The sequence below is a fragment of the Oryctolagus cuniculus genome, chromosome 6, assembly GCF_964237555.1.
Source record: "Oryctolagus cuniculus chromosome 6, mOryCun1.1, whole genome shotgun sequence".
Taxonomy (NCBI): domain Eukaryota; kingdom Metazoa; phylum Chordata; class Mammalia; order Lagomorpha; family Leporidae; genus Oryctolagus; species Oryctolagus cuniculus.
This window is the reverse complement of record NC_091437.1, coordinates 130,201,898-130,221,339: the sequence shown is the minus strand read 5'-3', so window position 1 is coordinate 130,221,339 and position 19,442 is coordinate 130,201,898.

Below are 19,442 nucleotides of genomic sequence, written 5' to 3'. Positions count from 1 at the left end.
TCGATTGACTTGTTGATGGGTGTTTGGTTTCGCTTCCAGTTTGGGAGGAGGTACTCTGTTGAAGCTGCTAAAATATTTGCTTGCAAGTCACAGTATGAATATATGTTTTCTTTTCTCTTAAGTAAATGCCTAATAACAGGATCAGTGGACCTGGTGTAATTGTGTGATGAATAACAAAGTGGCAAACTATTTCCTACACTGGCCATAACATTTTGTTTTAGCAGTTGCTCAGCCTCCTTGGCAACACACAAAACTATCTGTATTCTTAGTGTTAGAAATTTAAGAGGAAGTATATAAGTATTCCATTTTAGTTCTAAATTGCCTTTCCTGAGAGAATAGTGCTGTTGAACATTGTTTTATTATTGCATTTGACATTCATATTTCTGCTTTGTTAAAGTCTCTTCCATATTATTTTGCTCACTTTTCTTATTTTTCTTCTTAAGTTGAAAGAATTCTTTATATATTCTGAATGTAAACTTAATCTATTTTTTCAGAGTTTAGTCTATAATTTACCTTTTAATTTATTTACCAGTATTTTTGAAGGACAAAAATTTAAATTAAAAATCTTTATTTATTTATTTGAGAGGCAGAAAGAAAGAGTAACAGACAGACAAGAGAGCTCCCATCTACTGGTTCACTCCCAGGTGTTCTCAACAGGTGGGGTTGGGCTGGTCTGAAGCCATGAGTTGGGAACTTAGTCCAGGTTGCCAAAGTACATAGCAGAAACCCAGTTACCTGTTATCAGTTGCTGCCTCCCAGGGTGCATATTATCAGAAAGATGAAATTGGGAGCAAAGCCAGGACTCCCACCCAGGTACCCTGATTTAGGATTGGGCCTCTTAACTGCTAGGCCAAATGCCTGCCCTAATTTTCTCTAATATTGAAATTTAATTATTTTCTTTAGCATGTACTTTGAGGGCCATGCGTTAAAAATGTTTCCTTAAACCAAATCACAAAGAATATTTTTTTTGCTTTATTTTAGGTATCTAATAATTTTACATGTTATATGTATGTCTGTGATCCATTCTGAATTAATCCTTGTGTGCCACGTGAGACAGATACTGACATTCATTGCTTTGCATGTCGATATTCAATGGCTTCTGCATGAATTGTTGAAAAGACTATCATTTCCCCTGTTGAAATATGCAGACACTTTTGTCAAGAAACCGGTTAAGCGTGTATTTGTTGGTCTTTTTCTTGATGGACAATTTTGTTCCACTTATCTGTATGTGGGTCACATTGCCTTAATTATTATAGCTTCATAAGAAGTTTTGAAGTCAGGGAGTGGAAGTCCACCTTGAGTCAGATTTTTCAAACATATTTTGTCTTCTCCAGGTGCATTGCATTTCCAAACTGAAAGCAAAAAACAAGAAACAAAAACTGGGGACAGATGTGTGGCACAGCAATTTGGACTGCTACTTGTGACACCTGCATCCCATATCAGAGCGCCAGTTTGAGTCCCAGCTACTCTGCTTCAGATACAACTTCCTGCTAACGCATCCTGGGACACAGCATACAATGGCTCAAATACCTGGGCCCTTGCCACCCACGTGGTAACCTGGATTGGGTTCCTGAGTTCTGACTTTGGCATTGGCCCAGCCCCAGCCATGGCAGGAACTTGCCTAAATCAACAGATGGACAGATGGGCTCTCTCCTTCTCTCTCTCTCTCTTTCTCTCTCTCTCTCTCATTCTCTCTCTCTCCTTCTCTCTCTCTGTGTGTGTGTGAATGTCTGACTCTAATTTTTTAGAATTACACAAAACACAAATCTTAAACCTATCCCTGTTTCTTTCAAATATGATTTCCATTTCCCCTTTTCATTATGTCTGCCACTGTTGTCACTTCTATCTATGTTATAAGTGCCCAAATAATTACTGTTATTCTTATTTCATAAAATAGATTCTCTTTTAACATGATTAAAATGCAGAAAAAGTTCATTTTATATTTACCTATATACTCATTTTTGGTGTATTTTAATCCCAGGTATACTAGCTGCTATCATTTTCTAGCTGTTATCATTTTCTTCCTCCTGAAGTCATTCTTTTTTTTTTTTTTTTTTTTTTTTTTTTGACAGGCAGAGTGGATAGTGAGAGAGAGAGACAGAGAGAAAGGTCTGGCTTTTGCCATTGGTTCACCCTCCAATGGCCTCTGCGGCCGGCGCGCTGCAGCTGGCGCACCGCGCTGATCCAATGGCAGGAGCCAGGTACTTCTCCTGGTCTCCCATGGGGTGCAGGGCCCAAGCACTTGGGCCATCCTCCACTGCACTCCCTGGCCACAGCAGAGAGCTGGCCTGGAAGAGGGGCAACCGGGACAGAATCCGGCGCCCCAACTGGGACTAGAACCGGGTGTGCCGGCGCTGCAAGGCGGAGGAATAGCCTAGTGAGCCACGGCGCCAGCCCTGAAGTCATTCTTTAAACCTTCCTTAAGTTGATTCTACTGTTAATAAATTCTTTCAACTTTTGTTTGTTCTACAACGTTTTCACTTTTGAAAAAAGTTTTTGCTAAAGTATGAAACCTAGACAAAAAATTTGTTCTTCCTTTTAGTATGTAGAACATGCCTTCTATTATTTCCTGGATTATATAGTTTATAATGCGTGATCTACTGCCATTTTATTTCTGTGGTTCTGTGCATGTTTTTTTTTTAGGATGTTTTAAGATTTTTTTCTTTATCATTGGTCGTCATCAAATTTTTGAATACATGCTTTGAATTTTTTTTATTGTTTATTTTGTTTGATTCTGAAATGATTTGAGTTTCTTGGGTCTATACGTTTGTACTTTTTAACAAACTTTGAAACATTTCCCCCATTGTTACCTTGTCTCGCATTTTCCTCTTCTTTTTGGTTTCCAGTTATGCGTTATGTCCTATGGTTTGATATATATTGATGCTCCATTCATAATTGCAGTCCTTTTTTTATTTCCTCGGTGACTTATTTTGGATCGTTCTATTACTACATTTTCACAATGACTGATAATATTTTTCCATAAAGTCTCATCTACTTTAACCCCATATTAATGTAGTTTCATTTCAGATAATGTATTTTTCATCTCTAGTCCATTGATATTTTTTCATATTGTCCATTTTTTCTTTTCATCGTCTATGCTGTTTTCTTTGACTTACTTGAACAGAAAAACATACTTACACCTCTCTCTCGAAGATCTGTTAATCTTATCATCTGTTAGTTCTGATTCTGTTTTTACTGATTTATTTTTTCCTGATTGTGACTCAAATTTTTATTTCTTTGTATTCTTGGTAGTGTGTTCTGGAAACTATGAATCTGAGATTCTTAGATATTGGATTTTTTTGAGGTCTTTTAAATAGTGTAGTGTTTTATTTTCACATGAGTTAAATTTCTTGCATCTTTATTAAGTTCATAGTCCCTTTATTACGGCAATATTTTAAAAATTTTTTTAAAGATTTATTTTTATTTATTTGAAAGTCAGAGTTACACAGAGAGAGAAGGAGAGGCAGAGAGAGTGAGGTCTTCCATCCTCTGGTTCACTCCTCAGATGGCCACAATGGCTGGAGCTGCGCTGATCCGAAGTTGGGAGCTAGGAGCTTCTTTCAGGTCTCCCACGTGGGTGCAGGGGCCCAAGCACTTGGGCCATCTTCTACTGCTCTCCCAGGCCACAGCAGAGAGCTGGATTGGAAGTGGAGCCCATACAGGTTCCCGGCACTTCAGGTGGCGGCTTTTGCCCCAGTAATATCTTCTGGGACTCCACTTAATGCCACATATATTTTGATATCTTTCAACTCTGCTTCTGGGAAACACAAACAATCCCCAACCCTTACGAGTTCCTGAAATTTACCTGTCTACTGTCATTCAGGGTTTCTTTTTCCCTGGCCCATTCTGGGGCTTTTATCCAGGAATCACCCTGAATAATTTCCAGTCACAAAGGAAAGTAGACACAGAGATCAGTACTAAGACAAAGACTTGAGAGGACATTTCTAAAGGTGTCCTGGGCTTTCTCTTTCTGTGGGTAGGTTTCTCCTCTACAATACGAGCCGCAGCTTGCTGACCTCTCTGAACCTAGCACTTGATCAGCCAGGCTGCTTCGGCAGAGCAGTTTGCTTGATCCCTGTTCTGTACACTGGAAACTGTGTTCAGGAAGCAAGCTGGTCCCACTGGAGGGCTCACTCTGTTTAATTTGATTCTCTGGGGATTTGTGGGTACTGTGCCATCTTCTCCCTACTAAGTCATTGTTCAATAAATTTTGTTCACTGTTGCAATTGATTCGAGTGGGTAAATGTGATCTTTGTCACTTCATCATGGAAATAATGATAAGTATATAATAATGAAATAATACATATAATATGTAATACGCAATATGTAATGTGGTATAATAAGCCTTCATAAATATTTAAAAGGAAGATGTAGAAGTAAATACTATTTACAGTATTTTATTGGAAAATTTAAGAAAATAAGCAGAAAAGCAATGAGATCTAATAGAAGAGCTCATTATGGAGGCAAATATTAAACAAAGTTGTAAAATTCAAATTCAAATATTACAATGCTATAAAGCTTCATTCATTCACAGGACCTACAAAAGTGTAGAATCATTACAAATACACTTATGGAATATGTAATAAGAAATATGAAGAAAACTATTCAATTTTCCTGAAGTATATTAAGAAATACCATGTTTCCAGACAGCAATATAAGTAATATAAAATAAAAAAATTTCTCCAAATAGATTTGTAAATGTTATTCTATACTCAAAACAATAAAACTAAATGATTGCCTTGAGTGACACCAAAATGTCACATGATAACATCATATTCATCCTGAAAACAAGAGTATAAGAATATGGCTTTGGGGACTGGCGCCATGGCTCACTTGGTTAATCCTCCGCCTGCGGTGCCAGCATCCCATGTGGGCCGGGTTCTAGTCCTGGTTGCTCCTCTTCCAGTCCAGTTCTCTGCTGTGGCCCAGGAAGGTAGTGGAGAATGGCCCAAGTGCTTGGGTCCCTGCATCCGCATGGGAGACCAGGAGAAACACCTGGCTCCTGGCTTCGAATCAGCGCAGCGCCGGCCATAGCGGCCATTTGGGGAGTGAACCAATAGAAGGAAGACCTTTCTCTCTGTCTCTCTTTCTCATTGACTATAACTCTACCTGTCAAAAAAAAAAAATATGGCTTTACCTAGAAAACAAATCCTAGTATTAAATCCTAGTATTATAATAATGCTTAAGCGTAAAAGAGTGGCCATTAATATCAGGAAGAAAACTGGATTTCTTTCTACTACCATTATTTACTATAATTCTTTTAGCTGTAACTACTGTCATTAGTCAAAGGGTTAGGGACTAAAATATTGAAAAGAATATCAACTAAAGTATGAAAGTAGCAAATTATATATACAAATTTGGATAGAATATATAATGATAATCTCAGTTTAACATCAAGGAAAACAAAACTACATCATTTACAGATGTACATATAGATGATTAGATTTATAACTGAGGGAAAGATGCAATCACAAACATCAAGCTTCTGATTATCTGTAGAGACAGGAAGCGGGCCATGACAGAGGAAGGGCTCATGAATGGATTTCAGCACACTGAAAATATGATGGCTTAAGTTGTGGCTACATGAGTTGACATTTTATAAACATCACTTGTAGCTCTGCATTTTAGTAGTATGTGTTAATTTTTAAGTTACTTATTTTTATCTACTTGAAAAGCAGAGTAACAGAGAGAAAGAGCTTCCATCCTCTGATTTACTCCCAGATTCTCCACCACCCAGACCACTGCAGGCTGAAGCTAGCAGCCTAGAACTCCCTCTAGGTCTCCTTCATGGGCGGCAGTGGCCAAGTACTTGAGCCTTCATCTGCCACCTCATGCGTTGTGCATTAGCTGGAAACTGAAGAGGGGCAGAGAGTATCCAGGACTCAAACCATGTACTCTGATATAGGCTGCAGGTATCCCCATGGCTGCTTAACCACCGCAGCACAACGCTCAGACCTGTGTTTGTATTTCTCAATTCACATTTTTCACTACAAATAAGTATATATAGGTGTGTGCATATAAAACCATACATAAAAACATAAGAATAAGCAATAAATGTACAAACTATAGTCAAAAGATGGGAAATTTCATGAGAATCCTGAAATAACCCTAAATTAAATGGAGATTTTTTTAGATGAGATGGCTCAGTATTCTGGAGCTGAAGATTCTCATTAAGTTTGTAAGTTTCATGCAAGAACACTGAACATTTTAAAGACTAAACGTGGAATAGGATAACAGTATTCCAAATTTTACATGCAAAACTAAGTATTATGGTAATGTGTCCTATTTATTATGAAAATTCATTTTTAAATACTATTAACAGAAAAGACATATTAGGATGCTTCAAATGGTTTGTGGAAAGTGGAATTTAAGCATAAATTTATTTTGGTATAAAAAATTTGAAATCTACATATAGATTTTTCATAATATGTATTTTCCATAAACATTTTGAAGATCCCTACATGCATGAAATTCAAAACTGTTTATTCCAAAATAATCTTATCTTTTACTGTAATTTCCTATGACTTTTGAAGAATATACTTGTGTATGTGCGTGTATACCTATATACTCTTTTAAAAAAATATTTTATTTGTTTATTTGAGAGACAGAATTACAGACAGTGAGAGGGAAAGACAGAAAGGTTTTCCATCTGCTGGTTTGCTCCACTGGTTTGCTCCCCAAATGGCCGTAATGAGTAGAGCTGGGTCTGTCTGAAGTTAGGAGCCAGGAGCCTCCTCCAGGTCTTCCACACAGGTGCAGGGGCCCAAGCACTTGGCCCATCTTCCACTGTTTTCCCAGGCCATAGCAGAGAGTTGGATTGGAAATGGAGTAGCCAGGATTTGAACTGGTCCCATATGGGATGCTGGCGCTGCAGGCAGAGGATTAATCTACCGTGCCACAGCACCGGTCCCCCTTGTTCTCTTTACACACATACACACACAGATACACACATGCACATGAGTATATATACTCTTTTACTTAGCAATTCCATTTTTTGAAAACTATATTAAGGAAATAATTGGACAAGTGTGAAAAACTCCGTATAAAGATATTCACCATGGTATCTGTATATAATAACAAGAAGATAAGAAAATATATAAATGTTTAACAATAGAGAAATCATGAAATTCACATAATAGAATACCATTTTGTCACCAGAAATTATTTATGAAACATATTATTGAGTGAAAATAACAAGTACTGTATAATTCCATTCATTTTTTTAAAAATTGTATGAATGTATGCATTGAAACATGTTGAGAATGCAAAGCAGAAAGATTTTTTTTAACATTGTTATCTCTATATGACAGGATTTTAAACAATAATCACCTTTATAATTTTTCATTTAACATAAAGAATATTTAAGAATGGAAATTTGGCACAATGGTTAAAATGACGCTTGGGGCACTGGCTCCCTGTGTGAGTGCCTGGGTTTCAGTCTTCAGTCCATTTCCAGTTCTAGCTTTTGCTAATGTGCCCCCTGGGAGTCAGCAGGTGATGGCTGAGTACTTGGGTCCCTTGCTTACTTGGAAGACTCAGGTGAGTTCTGGTCTCCTGGCCCAGACCTTGCAGTTATGGGCATCAGCGGAGTAAACCAATGGGTGGAAGATTCTCTCTCTCCCTCTCTCTGGTTTTAAATAAATAAAAATTTAAAAAGGAAAGTGTGCTTATGTTCTAAAGAATATTTTAAAATATTCTAAAGAATATTTAGAAAATATAAATACCAACAAAAAGATATTTTCTATGTATAAAACAGACTGGAAGTTTTACATGTAAATTCAATATTTATAGGAAAATAGGTAGATATAAGTTTATATACTACTTACAAAATTATAAATTAAAAATGTTTCAGAAAAGTGATTTTCCAACGCATCAAAACTATTATTGAATTTTTTTTTTTGACAGGCAGAGTGGACAGTGAGAGAGAGAAAGACAGAGAGAAAGGTCTTCCTCTTGCCGTTGGTTTATCCTCCAATGGCCGCCGCGACCAGCGCGCTGTGGCCAGCGCACCGCGCAGATCCGAAGGCAGGAGCCAGGTACTTCTCCTGGTCTCCCATGGGGTGCAGGGCCCAAGCGCTTGGGCCATCCTCCACTGCACTCCCTGGCCACAGCAGAGAGCTGGCCTGGAAGAGGAGCAGCCGGGACAGAATCCGGCACCCTGACTGGGACTAGAACCCAGGGTGCTGGCGCCGCAGGAGGAGGATTAACCTAATGAGCGGTGGCGCCGGCCTATTATTGAATTTTAATAGTGAAAAATTAGCTGTGTTTATTGAAGGTTGGTTAAACAAATGTCAAGAGTCATACAATGGAAGCCTATGCAGCCATTAAAAGTGATGATGCAGGGCCGGTGCCGTGGCTCGGTTGGTTAATCCTCTGCCTGCAGTGCTGGCATCCCATATGGGTGCCAGGTTCTAGTCCTGGCTGCTTCTCTTCCACTCCAGCTTTCTGCTGTGGCCCTGGAGGGCAGTAGAGGATGGCCCAAGTGTTTGGGCTCTTGCGCCCGCATGGAAGACCAGGAAGAAGCACCTGGCTCCTGGCTTTGGATCGGCACAGCACCAACCATGGTGGCCATTTTGGGAGTGAACCAATGGAAGGAGGATCTGCCTCTTTCTCTCATTGTCTGTAACTCTACCTGTCAAATAAAAAAAAAGTGATGATGCATATTTATCCTTTGCAACTTAGAAGTTCATATGAGAAAAAGCCATACGTAGAAGTAACTTTGTGGAAGCTACTTATCATCGAATATATTTGAATCCTAAGCTTAAAGATGTGTCAACAATAATTATCTCTGAGTTGTGAATACTGGAGATTTTAGTTTTTTCCTTTTTTAAGTTTATACTTTGAATGAAATGTGATAAAAAATAATGATGGTAAAGACCATCTCTATCTACTACATCTCTATTCTACTAATAGCAGTGGCCTTTGAGTTCAACTTGATTTCCAATTGATAAGATACAACTGGTTACACCTGCCACTAAGGTTATTTAGATTTCAAAAGAAGTTGGAAAAGGAAACTGAGCAATATACAGCATTAAAAAAAATAAATTGGCTCAAGGCAGTTTCTGACATCTTGGTCACTTAATACTCAAAGTTATTTGTGGTCACAATAGAAAAGACTTACTGTATGTGGATAATTAGAAGTCTTTTCAGATTTTATACCCAAGAGACATGTAACTCCTCGATGCACATAAGTAACAATCATTCTCTGCTGTAGATCTATCTTACCAACACCAGCCCTTCCTTACTGCATAAACATCTAGTCCGTGAATTACTCTGGTTTTATCTGATGCATAATTCCTAAATCCTCATTCTCATGGATCCAGTAAAGGAAAACACCTAACAATTTTCCTTGAGTTAATATTGAGTTAATATTGCAAACCCTCAAATGTCCCTGATGTTACAGAAAAAGCCACACAGCAAAATGTTTGCCTTTTTCTTCTTATTTGTCCCTAAAGCGACTTCAAAAATCAAATCTCTCTTTCCCGAACACCCCACATTCTGGAACGAGCTACATGTGTCCTGGAAATTTTCCTATTGCTCAGTTTCCCAAGAAAACTTTTCCATCTTGTCCTTAGCTTGGCCACCTGGTTTGAATCTAACCTCTCATGTGGACTCATGACACTAAACAAGACGATTTTTTTACTCTACATTCCTACAGTTCTCAGCTCACACTTTCTAGCAGAGGTAAATTTCTATTTCTATGCAAGCATCATCACACAGCCTGGCATATGGCTCTACCAATGTTTATTTTACAAATAATAGAAGATAGCAACCAAGATAGTTACATAAATGCAAGTAATAGCATGCATATACAATCAAGAGCAATTTCAGAAGAATACTGATGGCTTGTTATGCTATTACATGCAAATACATACACAGGTTTTCTTGTACTCCTCTTCCTTCTGTCCTAGTTAAGAGTTCTCAAAAGGGATCCGAGTGATTGTGAAAGGTACATTACATTTCAAGATTTTGCATTCATTTAAGTGAAAGCATGCAACAAAAATACAGAACAGAACAAAAAAAATATGACTGGTTTGTATTCTTAGGCTGTGATTCTGTGGTCATGACTTGGCAAACATTTCTACTTTGATAGAAATAAGGATCGCAAGATTGGGTCCAGGGAGGGCAAGAGTTTAGCTTGAGTTCAAAGAGTCACTTAATGAAGCAGACACTGAATGGATCAGAAAGATTTCTTTATTGTTGTTTGTGGTGTTTTGCTTTTGGCAAACATCCTGGTAGCAATGTCATTTTCCCGGCAGAAATCCATGATTATGTCTCACATTAGTTCGTATTAGCATCTACAGAGGACAGGTCTCTGCCAGTGAGTGCTCATACACACACAAACGCAATAATAGCTGAGAGAAACCTTCTACTCATGACTGAGTGATCCTGCCTCTGGCAAGGCAGAAGCAAGTATCTCTCAGGGGAAGTTGCTGCTGTTACTATTTTAATTTGCAAGCCACATTTCTTTGGATGATGATGAGATTTAAAACAACCTAGACATAGAGGATCCTAGTTTAATAAGATAAGAACACAAACAAAAAAAGCAAACAAAAATACTTTTAGCCTTTCTCTCTAGTCATAGAATAAAAAAATCAGCTCTCCCCTGGAAAAAAATCTTGCAGAGATGTCATAGATACAGGCACTGATTGAAAATGCCATGTAACCTGAGCCCAGTTCAATATCCAGTGTTACAGTGCCATCCAGTACTGAAAGATAAGTATAAGGGTGGATGATATTTAAGAATAATGAGGAAATAAACACTTTCTTTTTTTTATTTTTTATTTATTTATTTTTATTTATTTTTTTGACAGGCAGAGTAGACAGTGAGAGAGAGACAGAGAGAAAGGTCTTCCTTTGGTTCACCCTCCAATGGCCGCCGCGGCTGGCGCGCTGCGGCCAGCGCACCGCGCTGATCCGATGGCAGGAGCCAGGTACTTATCCTGGTCTCCCATGGGGTGCAGGGCCCAAGTACTTGGGCCATCCTCCACTGCACTCCCTGGCCACAGCAGAGAGCTGGCCTGGGAAATAAACACTTTCAAGAACATACTAATTGTTATAGACGCCTTAATAGATTTGGCTCAGGGGTCAGCGCTGTGGTGTTGCAGGTAAAGCCACCACCTGCAATGTTGACATCCCATATGGTCACCGGTTTGTGTCCCAGCTGCTCCGCTGTCAATCCAGCCCCCTGCTAATTTGCTTGTGTAAAGCAGCTTAATTAAGATGGCCCAAGTACTTGTGTCCCTTCCACCTCCATGTGGGAGTACTAGAAGAAGTTCCTGGCTCCTGGCTTCAGCCTTGCCCAGCCCTGGCCATTGTGGGTATTTGGGGAGTGAAACAGCAGGTGGAAATCTCTCTGTCTCTCTCTGTTTTTCTTTTCTTTTTTTTTTTTTTTTTTTTTGACAGGCAGAGTTAGACAGTGAGAAAGAGAGACAGAGAGAGTTATAGACAGTGAGAGAGAGACAGAGAGAAATGTCTTCCTTCCATTGGTTCAACCCCAGTGACCACCACGGCCGGCACTGCGCTGATCCGAAGCCAGAAGCTGGGTGATTCCTCCCAGTCTCCCATACGGGTGCAGGGCCCAAGCATTTGAGACATCCTCCACTGCCCTCCTGGGCCACAGCAGAGAGCTAGACTGGAAGAGGAGCAACTGGAACTAGTACCTGCCACCCCAACTGGGACTAGAACCCCTGGGTGCCGGTGCCGCAGGCAGAGGATTAACCAAGTGAGCCACGGTGCTGGCCATCTGTCTCTTTCCCTCTCTGTAACTCTGACTTTCAAATTAAATAAATAAATCTTTAAAAAAGATATGGCTCATTCATTGTGTATACTGACTTGAAGATATGAGTATTGAAATATTTTCCCTTAGAATAAAAAGTTATGCATATTTAAATGCATTGTACATTTTGTATTATGTATGCAAAATATGTGTTACACCAAACTAGTTAAGCCATAATATGAAACAGTTGCACTTATGGCATAAAAATGTATCCTGAGAGTACTAAGTCTATCTCCACAAGTCTTAAATTGAATGATCTTTGACATAGTACAACAAGAAAATGTACCTGACTTAAATAAAAGATAAAGTAGTATAGAAAAACACTAATAGGAACAAAAAGCTCTTCAATGATAGCTTTGAGTTGTATATATTGGGCACAGTAGAATTATAGCTTTTTTATTATTATAACTAAATAAAACAAAAACACATAGGATTGAGCCTCCAATTTTATCACTGAGAAGTCACTCATTACTGCTCATTTGCAGTGGATTTCCGGAGCTAGAGAGAGATGTGAAACAACTGCTCAGTATTGCTTAGCATGTACTCATGACCATCATCGGGCAGAACTACTAGATGCTCACTTTCTCTGTATTTATACCTCAGCAACCTGTGGTGAGGCTCGACAGCCAGCTGTCTGTCCTGGAAATATGTATCTGAGCAACACTGTGTTGTTAGAGCAGATTGTTTCCCTGGCGGGAGGGAACATTTTCAACACATACCTGTACAGGATTTACATGACTCATCTTCATCAAAAATGCCCTCTCCAGTGTGGTTGCTTTCTTTCTTGGATCTGTTCTGGGAAGAAACATTCTTCAGGCAGGAACCTCCTCTACCTTTTCTCCAGTTCCCCTCTTAGTTCAGGCATATGTTCAAGTGCAAAAGAATTGTTTAGATTCTGTTAGTCTCCATACAGCTATTCAGCTTTTCATATGCACAATCAGGTCATTTTCCCAGCCACTTAAACCTACTAATCCCAGCTCTCCAACAAGTGAGTTGGGAGATCTCAATGTTTTCCTTTATTTGTTTAAATGGCATGTGCTTTTCCACTTTTATTACTTGACTTTTTATTACAGACATAAAAGATACTGTCTATGCAAGAGAGAAAGGGAATGATAGTTGGTATTCATACACATGTGTATGTATATGTTACACAAAAAAATTATGAATGCTGCTTTTCTGAAATTGTCTTCCATTTTCAGACATCAGGGAAATGGAACCCTCATTCCGCTTGGCTCTTGTGTCTTATCACATGGTCCCTCTATCTGGAACATTCCTTCTGGGAAAGTACCTATCAAACCTGAGAGATTCCACTTCATTTATTAGCTCAGCAATCTACTAACTGAATTTGGGGAGAAATGAAGATATTTATACTATGGAATTTTGTCCCTCAACTTTGAAAATCAATTTACACATGATTAATCCTATGGATGAATTCTCTGGATGTGAATATATGTTACCTAAGAAGAAAAATATAGTTCAGGGTTTGAATGAACAGAAAACCAAAATAGTTCTTATTCTCTCTGATTTTCACAGACTCTAGTAAGTTCCATAGATTAAATTTGACCTCCCTTAAACTCTTACTGAGCCTAAAGTTCCCAGGGAACTCAGTGTCAAAGGGCTGAACAAGGCTAGGGCACACTGGTGTTGGAGAGAACACAGAGCTACCAGTAAATCTGCAGATACTGCCTCAGGGTATGGAATAGAAGGACACTCATGATCCAGATTAGTTATGTGGGAGCCAATGCTCGATGTACCGACAAAGAAGTGTAACCACATCAAGCATCCAAGCTATACTGCAGTATTTAGTTGACAATTGCTGATGGAAGACACCAAAGTTAATATAGCATAAGAAAGAGAGCATAAGGCAAAAGTACCCAAGAAACTTGGAAACGCCTGCAAGTTTCAAAGAGAGTGGCACTCTTGGAAATGCACATGTGAAGGCTCAGAACTTAAACATTCTTCATAGAGAAAGATGCAGTATTAAAAATGCTCCTTCTGTACAAACCACTACTTCACAACTCAAAGGGGGAGGCTTGTTAAGGACAGAATAGAAATATATGGACAATTTTGAAAGGTAAGTGCTTATTTATTTTTAAAGATTTTATTTATTTATTTGAGAGGTAGAGTTACAGACAGAGAGAGGAAGAGACAGAGAAAGGTCTTCACTTCCCAAGTGGCCACAATGGCCAGAGCTGGGCAGATCCAAAGCCAGGAGCCAGGAGCTTCCCCCAGGTCTCCCATGCGGGTACAGGGGCTCAAGGACTTCAGCCATCTTCTAATGAATACTCAGGCCATAGCAGAGCTGGATCTCAAGATGCTGGTGGCGTGCAGGTGCCGCAGGCAGAGGCTCAGCCCACTGTGCCACAGTGTCGATCCCAAGGGTTTATTTTTGAGATAATTTGGCAGAGCACAGGTAGCTGAAAAAAATAACAGCTGCAGAAAGTGGAGATAAAACAATAATAGAGAAAATCAACTTTCTGACACCCTGATTTAAAAAAACAAAGATAGAAAGTAGGGAACGTAAATCAATGACATAGGAATCAACAGCAAAAGGAGGTTTCAGACAGAAATGTGTTGCAAAGATATCGGACATATGCACAAATGGGGAAGTCAGGTATGTCAAACATGTTGAGCATAATTGTTGTCCCAAGCACTTCGGCCATCTTCTGCTGTTTTCCCAGGCCATAGCAGAGAGCTGGATCGGAAGTGGAGCAGCAGGGACTAAAAGGATTCTTTCCACCCCCCCCCCCCCATTTTTCAAAAGTTGACTATGTCCACCATCATGTTACCCTTGTTTTCCAAAAAGTGTCATAGTGCATGCTGCATCTCAGATGGTTAAATTCAACCCTGTTTCCCAAGTCAGACAGGAAAAGATAAGACAGTGCTCACTGGGGAAAACATTAACCTCTGGAACCACACATGCAACTTCTATTGGTGCTTGTAGGGGCTGAACAAAAACAAATGAGTTTCCTCTTAACACAGAAATTGTACCAAGAGTCCCATACAACCATCAATTTTTCAGTGTGTTTTTTCTCAAAAGAATTTTTCCAAAATAATATTTCATTACACCTTATTACTTTCTGAAAAATCTTCTATAAATTAAATCTAGGGTTATAAGTGAGATATCAATTAACATAAGAATCAATTTAATGGTAATTTAAATAGCTAACTGTTATAATTTTTGCATAATGATGTGGCCTCTAGGCTTGAAGTCCTAATCATGTCTAATTAATTTAAAGGATGTTACTTTTTATTATCATTGAAATTTCTGACAGGCGATAAAACATTTAGGGTTGCCATCACAAACTTTTTACATCAGCTATACTGTAAGTTGACAAGCCATTGATCATCCCTCTGAAAATGGCTACTTAGGAAGAAAAAACCCTCAAATGCATTCTTAAAGTTATAACATGAAACTATTCTTTTACCATGAAAAAGAAAGCAATTCTATTCACTAAAATAATAAAAAGTTGGCATTTTATTTTCATGTTCTCAATAGCCATAATCAACCTTTGTAAGAAATAATCAATTTCAATTTCAGAAAATAATCTTCATAACCTCTTGAGTTTATGTAGTACCTATATTGCCAGAAACATGAATATATTTTCCATTGTCGATATTAAAAAAATACTTGATCTTTCAAGGCTCAGATAACAAATAAATCTAACTGCAAGAGGATTAGCTAAAGGGCCTGTCATTTCTTTAAAATATCTACCATTAAAAGCATTCTCTGAAACGTAAAATAATGTGAAGAAAATTATTCTTTGGAGATTATAGATTCCATGCCTGTAGAAAAACCAAACTCAAAGCACAGAAAGCAAAAAAGATAAGTTTAAAGCAGACACAGGGTAACATGCAATTCAAGCAAGGAAGGAAAGTGGAAGTCTTCAGCCAGCCTGACCCCAAGATCTGTACTTTTAAAGGGAAAGAAAAGAATTATTTTACAAATCCCCAGGAGGGATTTTATGTAAGATAACTACAGTCAGAAAACAGAGTGCGCAGTGAGTCGCTGTAGTCTGAAGGTCAGTCTGCTGCGCAGTGTTTGTTAGGATGAGAGGACAGGAGAGGGGAAGGAAGCTGCTCACAGAAGCAGCATGGCGGAGCAGCTAGGAACACAGACTTGGGCTTCAGCTGTGAGATCTTAGGCAGGTTATTCATCCCTTCTGCGTCCCACTTTTCTACCTGGTAACATATGACTGATGAGAGCACCTACTCAGATGGTTATTAGGGTAATGAAATGAACTGACACATGGAAAAGGCCATGGAGGAGTGCCGGGCAGATTGTAAGTGCTCTGAGCATGGATACTAGTATTACGTCTCAGATGGGTCCATTGAGTCCAATAACTACCTGAACTCTTCAGCTTGAAATCTGTACAAGAATAAAAACAATATTTTCTTAACAATGGGGTGAAATATGATCTACCTAAATTGAGGCTAAGTCTATCTGATTCCTAAAAGATAGTAGAGACAATCTGTGAAGGTGATAAATTAAAATCCCTAGACCAGAAGCCAAAGGTCCTTGAATCTCCTATTTCTTACTACTATAAGCTTAAAGACAGACAGACACACACACACACCAAGGAAATTGGAGTCAATCAAAGCAAAATTTAATGGCATTTTCATCCTTTCCAGCTGTTTGACCTTAGACAAGACTTCAGCTTTTGAATGCTTAGTTTCCTCATCCACAAAAAAGGAATGGTGTCTTAGCCCATTCGTGCTACTTCACAAAATATCAAAAACTAGGCAATTTATCAAGAATGGAAGTGTATTTGCTCACAGTTCTGGGAGCTGTGAAGTCCACCATGAAGGTGCTGGCAGATCTGGTGTCTGGGGAGGGCCCGATCTCCACTTCCACGATGGAGGCTGCGTCCTCTGGAGGAGGAGCACCTCTTCACAGCGTGGATGGGAAAGAAGGGCCACAGGCATAAGCTAGTCAGTTCCCTCCAGCACTTTCCTAAGGCACTGATCCCCTCACGAGGGCACAGCTCCCCAGACTCAATCTGTTCCCAAAAGACCTCCTCCCCTTCATACCATCAAAATGGGGATTAAGCTTCAACACAGGAATTTTACGGGGCCCTCAGATTATAGCATGTTACATGCTTTTGTAAGTAAATGAACTAAATGCAATAAACACTTAGTAGAATGCCAGAACTGCTAATCATGAAATAATTCCATTTCTTTTTTCTGAGCATCAATTTTGTCATCTGTAAAATAAAAAAAAAAGTTAATATTCAATGACTTTTTTATAATTTATCCACTGTCTTTTCAAGACTTATTGCCACACAAGATTTTTTTAAAATTACCGGCCTTTCTTTGTCCAATAGCATTTGCCAAAAGTGAACATTTAACCCAGCACAAGCCAGAGCTAAGCTTAGGTAATCCTGGGGGTAGAAAATTTCAGAAAATCACCTATAAGGAAAAACAGTTGCAATCATAAAGGACAATGAGGAAAAGTCTTTCCAGCTTCACTCATTCCAGAGAATGATGTTTTCTCTCCTAAGGGAATGAAAGCCCATATAAACCCTTCTACAATAGGCTGCATTCCCCACTAACATCATGCAAAGGAAGCCACAAAGAACAGTCCCCCATAAACAAACGCAGATTGCGGGATTAGTGAAACATCAAGTGGAAGAGCATTTAGAAACCAAAAATTAAAGAATATTATGTTTAAGAAACCTGCTTTATAGCAGTGTGTGGTATGTCAAGATAGGGAGTCTCTTCCTTGCTATTCGAATTGGACTTTGGGCCCGTGCCGCGGCTCACTAGGCTAATCCTCTGCCTGCAGCACCGGCACACTGAGTTCAAGTCCTGGTCGGAGCGCCGGATTCTGTCCCAGTTGCCCCTCTTCTAGGCCAGCTCTCTGCTGTGGCCCGGGAGCGCAGTGGAGGATGGCTCAAGTTCTTGGGCCCTGCACCCGCATGGGAGACCAGGAGAAGCACCTGGCTCCTGGCTTCGGATCAGCCTGGTACGCCGGCTGCAGTGTGCTTGCCGCAGCGGCCACTGCGGGGTGAACCAACGGAAAAAAGGAAGACCTTTCTCTCTCTCTCTCTCTCACTGTCCACTCTTCTGTCAAAAAAAAAAAAAAAAAAAGGATTGGACTTTGGACACGTGCATATCAATAAGGTCTAGGCTGAGAACATTTCGCAATGAATGTTTGAGGACTCCTATTACCGCCTTCAGATCATTAGGCAGAAAGTTTTACTTTACTGAATGATTTTTCCTGCTGACTCCTGGCCTTATCTCAAAATAATTCTCAATACAACATCCCAAGTAGTCAGTTCCAGTGAACCTTGTTTGTCTAGCTAAGTAACTTTCTTCCCAGGGCATGACAAGACCAGAGGGGACCAAAGTGAGAACTCAAAGTAGAGCAGGTAAGACTGAAGCCACATTGCTTGGAATCCTCCTATTTCACCTCCTCTCTCTATCTTTTTTCCATATCCCTATCGTCTCCAGGGTTGCTATGTTGGGCAAAGTAATCATGTGGGTGGTTGGTGAAATGGGAGAGTAGGTAGTGAAATGAATCCCAGACTCAAGGCATAAGGCTGCTACCATGAGTCATGTGGAAAAAAGAACTCTCATTTTCTAATCCATGTAGAAATGTTAATGGACTGTCAGTGTCTAGTCTCCAGTACTGCAATGTTTCTTCTTGCAAAAGTCTCTTAAATGGATGGTTCTCAAAAGTTACCGTGCACAGAGGCTGGTACTATGGCACCATGAGTTTAGCTGCCACTTGCGATGGCAGCATCCCATATCAGAGTGCTGATGCAAGCCCCAGCTGCTCTGCTTCTGCCTCTGGGAAGGCAGAAGATAATGATTACACACATGTAGGAGACTACGATGCAGAGTTCCTGTCTCTTGGATTTGGGCTGGCTCAGACCCGGCTGTTGGGGCTATATGGGGAGTAAAGCAACAGATAGAAGATCTCTTTGTCTCTCACTCTTGCTATCACTGTTGCTCTCTATCATACTGCCTTTCAAATAAATACATACATAATTTTTAAAAAAGTGTTATTGCCTGTAAACATTTTCTTAGAAAAATAACAGGTCCCATCACAGATTAAATTCAAATTGCTGGGACAGCAATTCAAGTATGAATATTTTTTTCAAATTTTTCAAGGGTTTCTGGTGTTCCAGTAAGTTTGAGATCCAGTGTTCTAAGTGGTTCTTTGGCTCTAATTTCATTTCCTCGTGATCTATCCTCCTCGTTATCCAAGAATAATGAAATCCACTTGCAAAATATCCTTCAAAAGTCCCCTGTTACCTACAGCAGTGTTATCAACAAATAACAGCAACAAAAGCAGAACAACAGGTAACTTGGGCTGCTTATTTAAACACAGATTGTAGCCCTCGATTCACACTTACTGAATCAGAGTGGTGATGAGGCAGTGAGGCAGTGATTTGCATTTTGCTTAAGCTTTATTTATCTATTTACTTATTTGAAAGGAAGGGGGAGCGAGATAGAGAAAGAGAGAGAGAGAGAGAGAGAGAGAGAGAGATGTTTTCTGCCTGGTGTTGAAGAGTTAAAATTGTATATGTGCGGGTGTGAAAAGTTAAGCTTAAGCTTACAGGTTTAAACCTTCCTGGTGCAGCCGTGAAAATAAGACAGAGTGAAGTAGCACCTTGACAGTAGGGACTCCATTTTGGAGCACTTGAGACTGCATTCT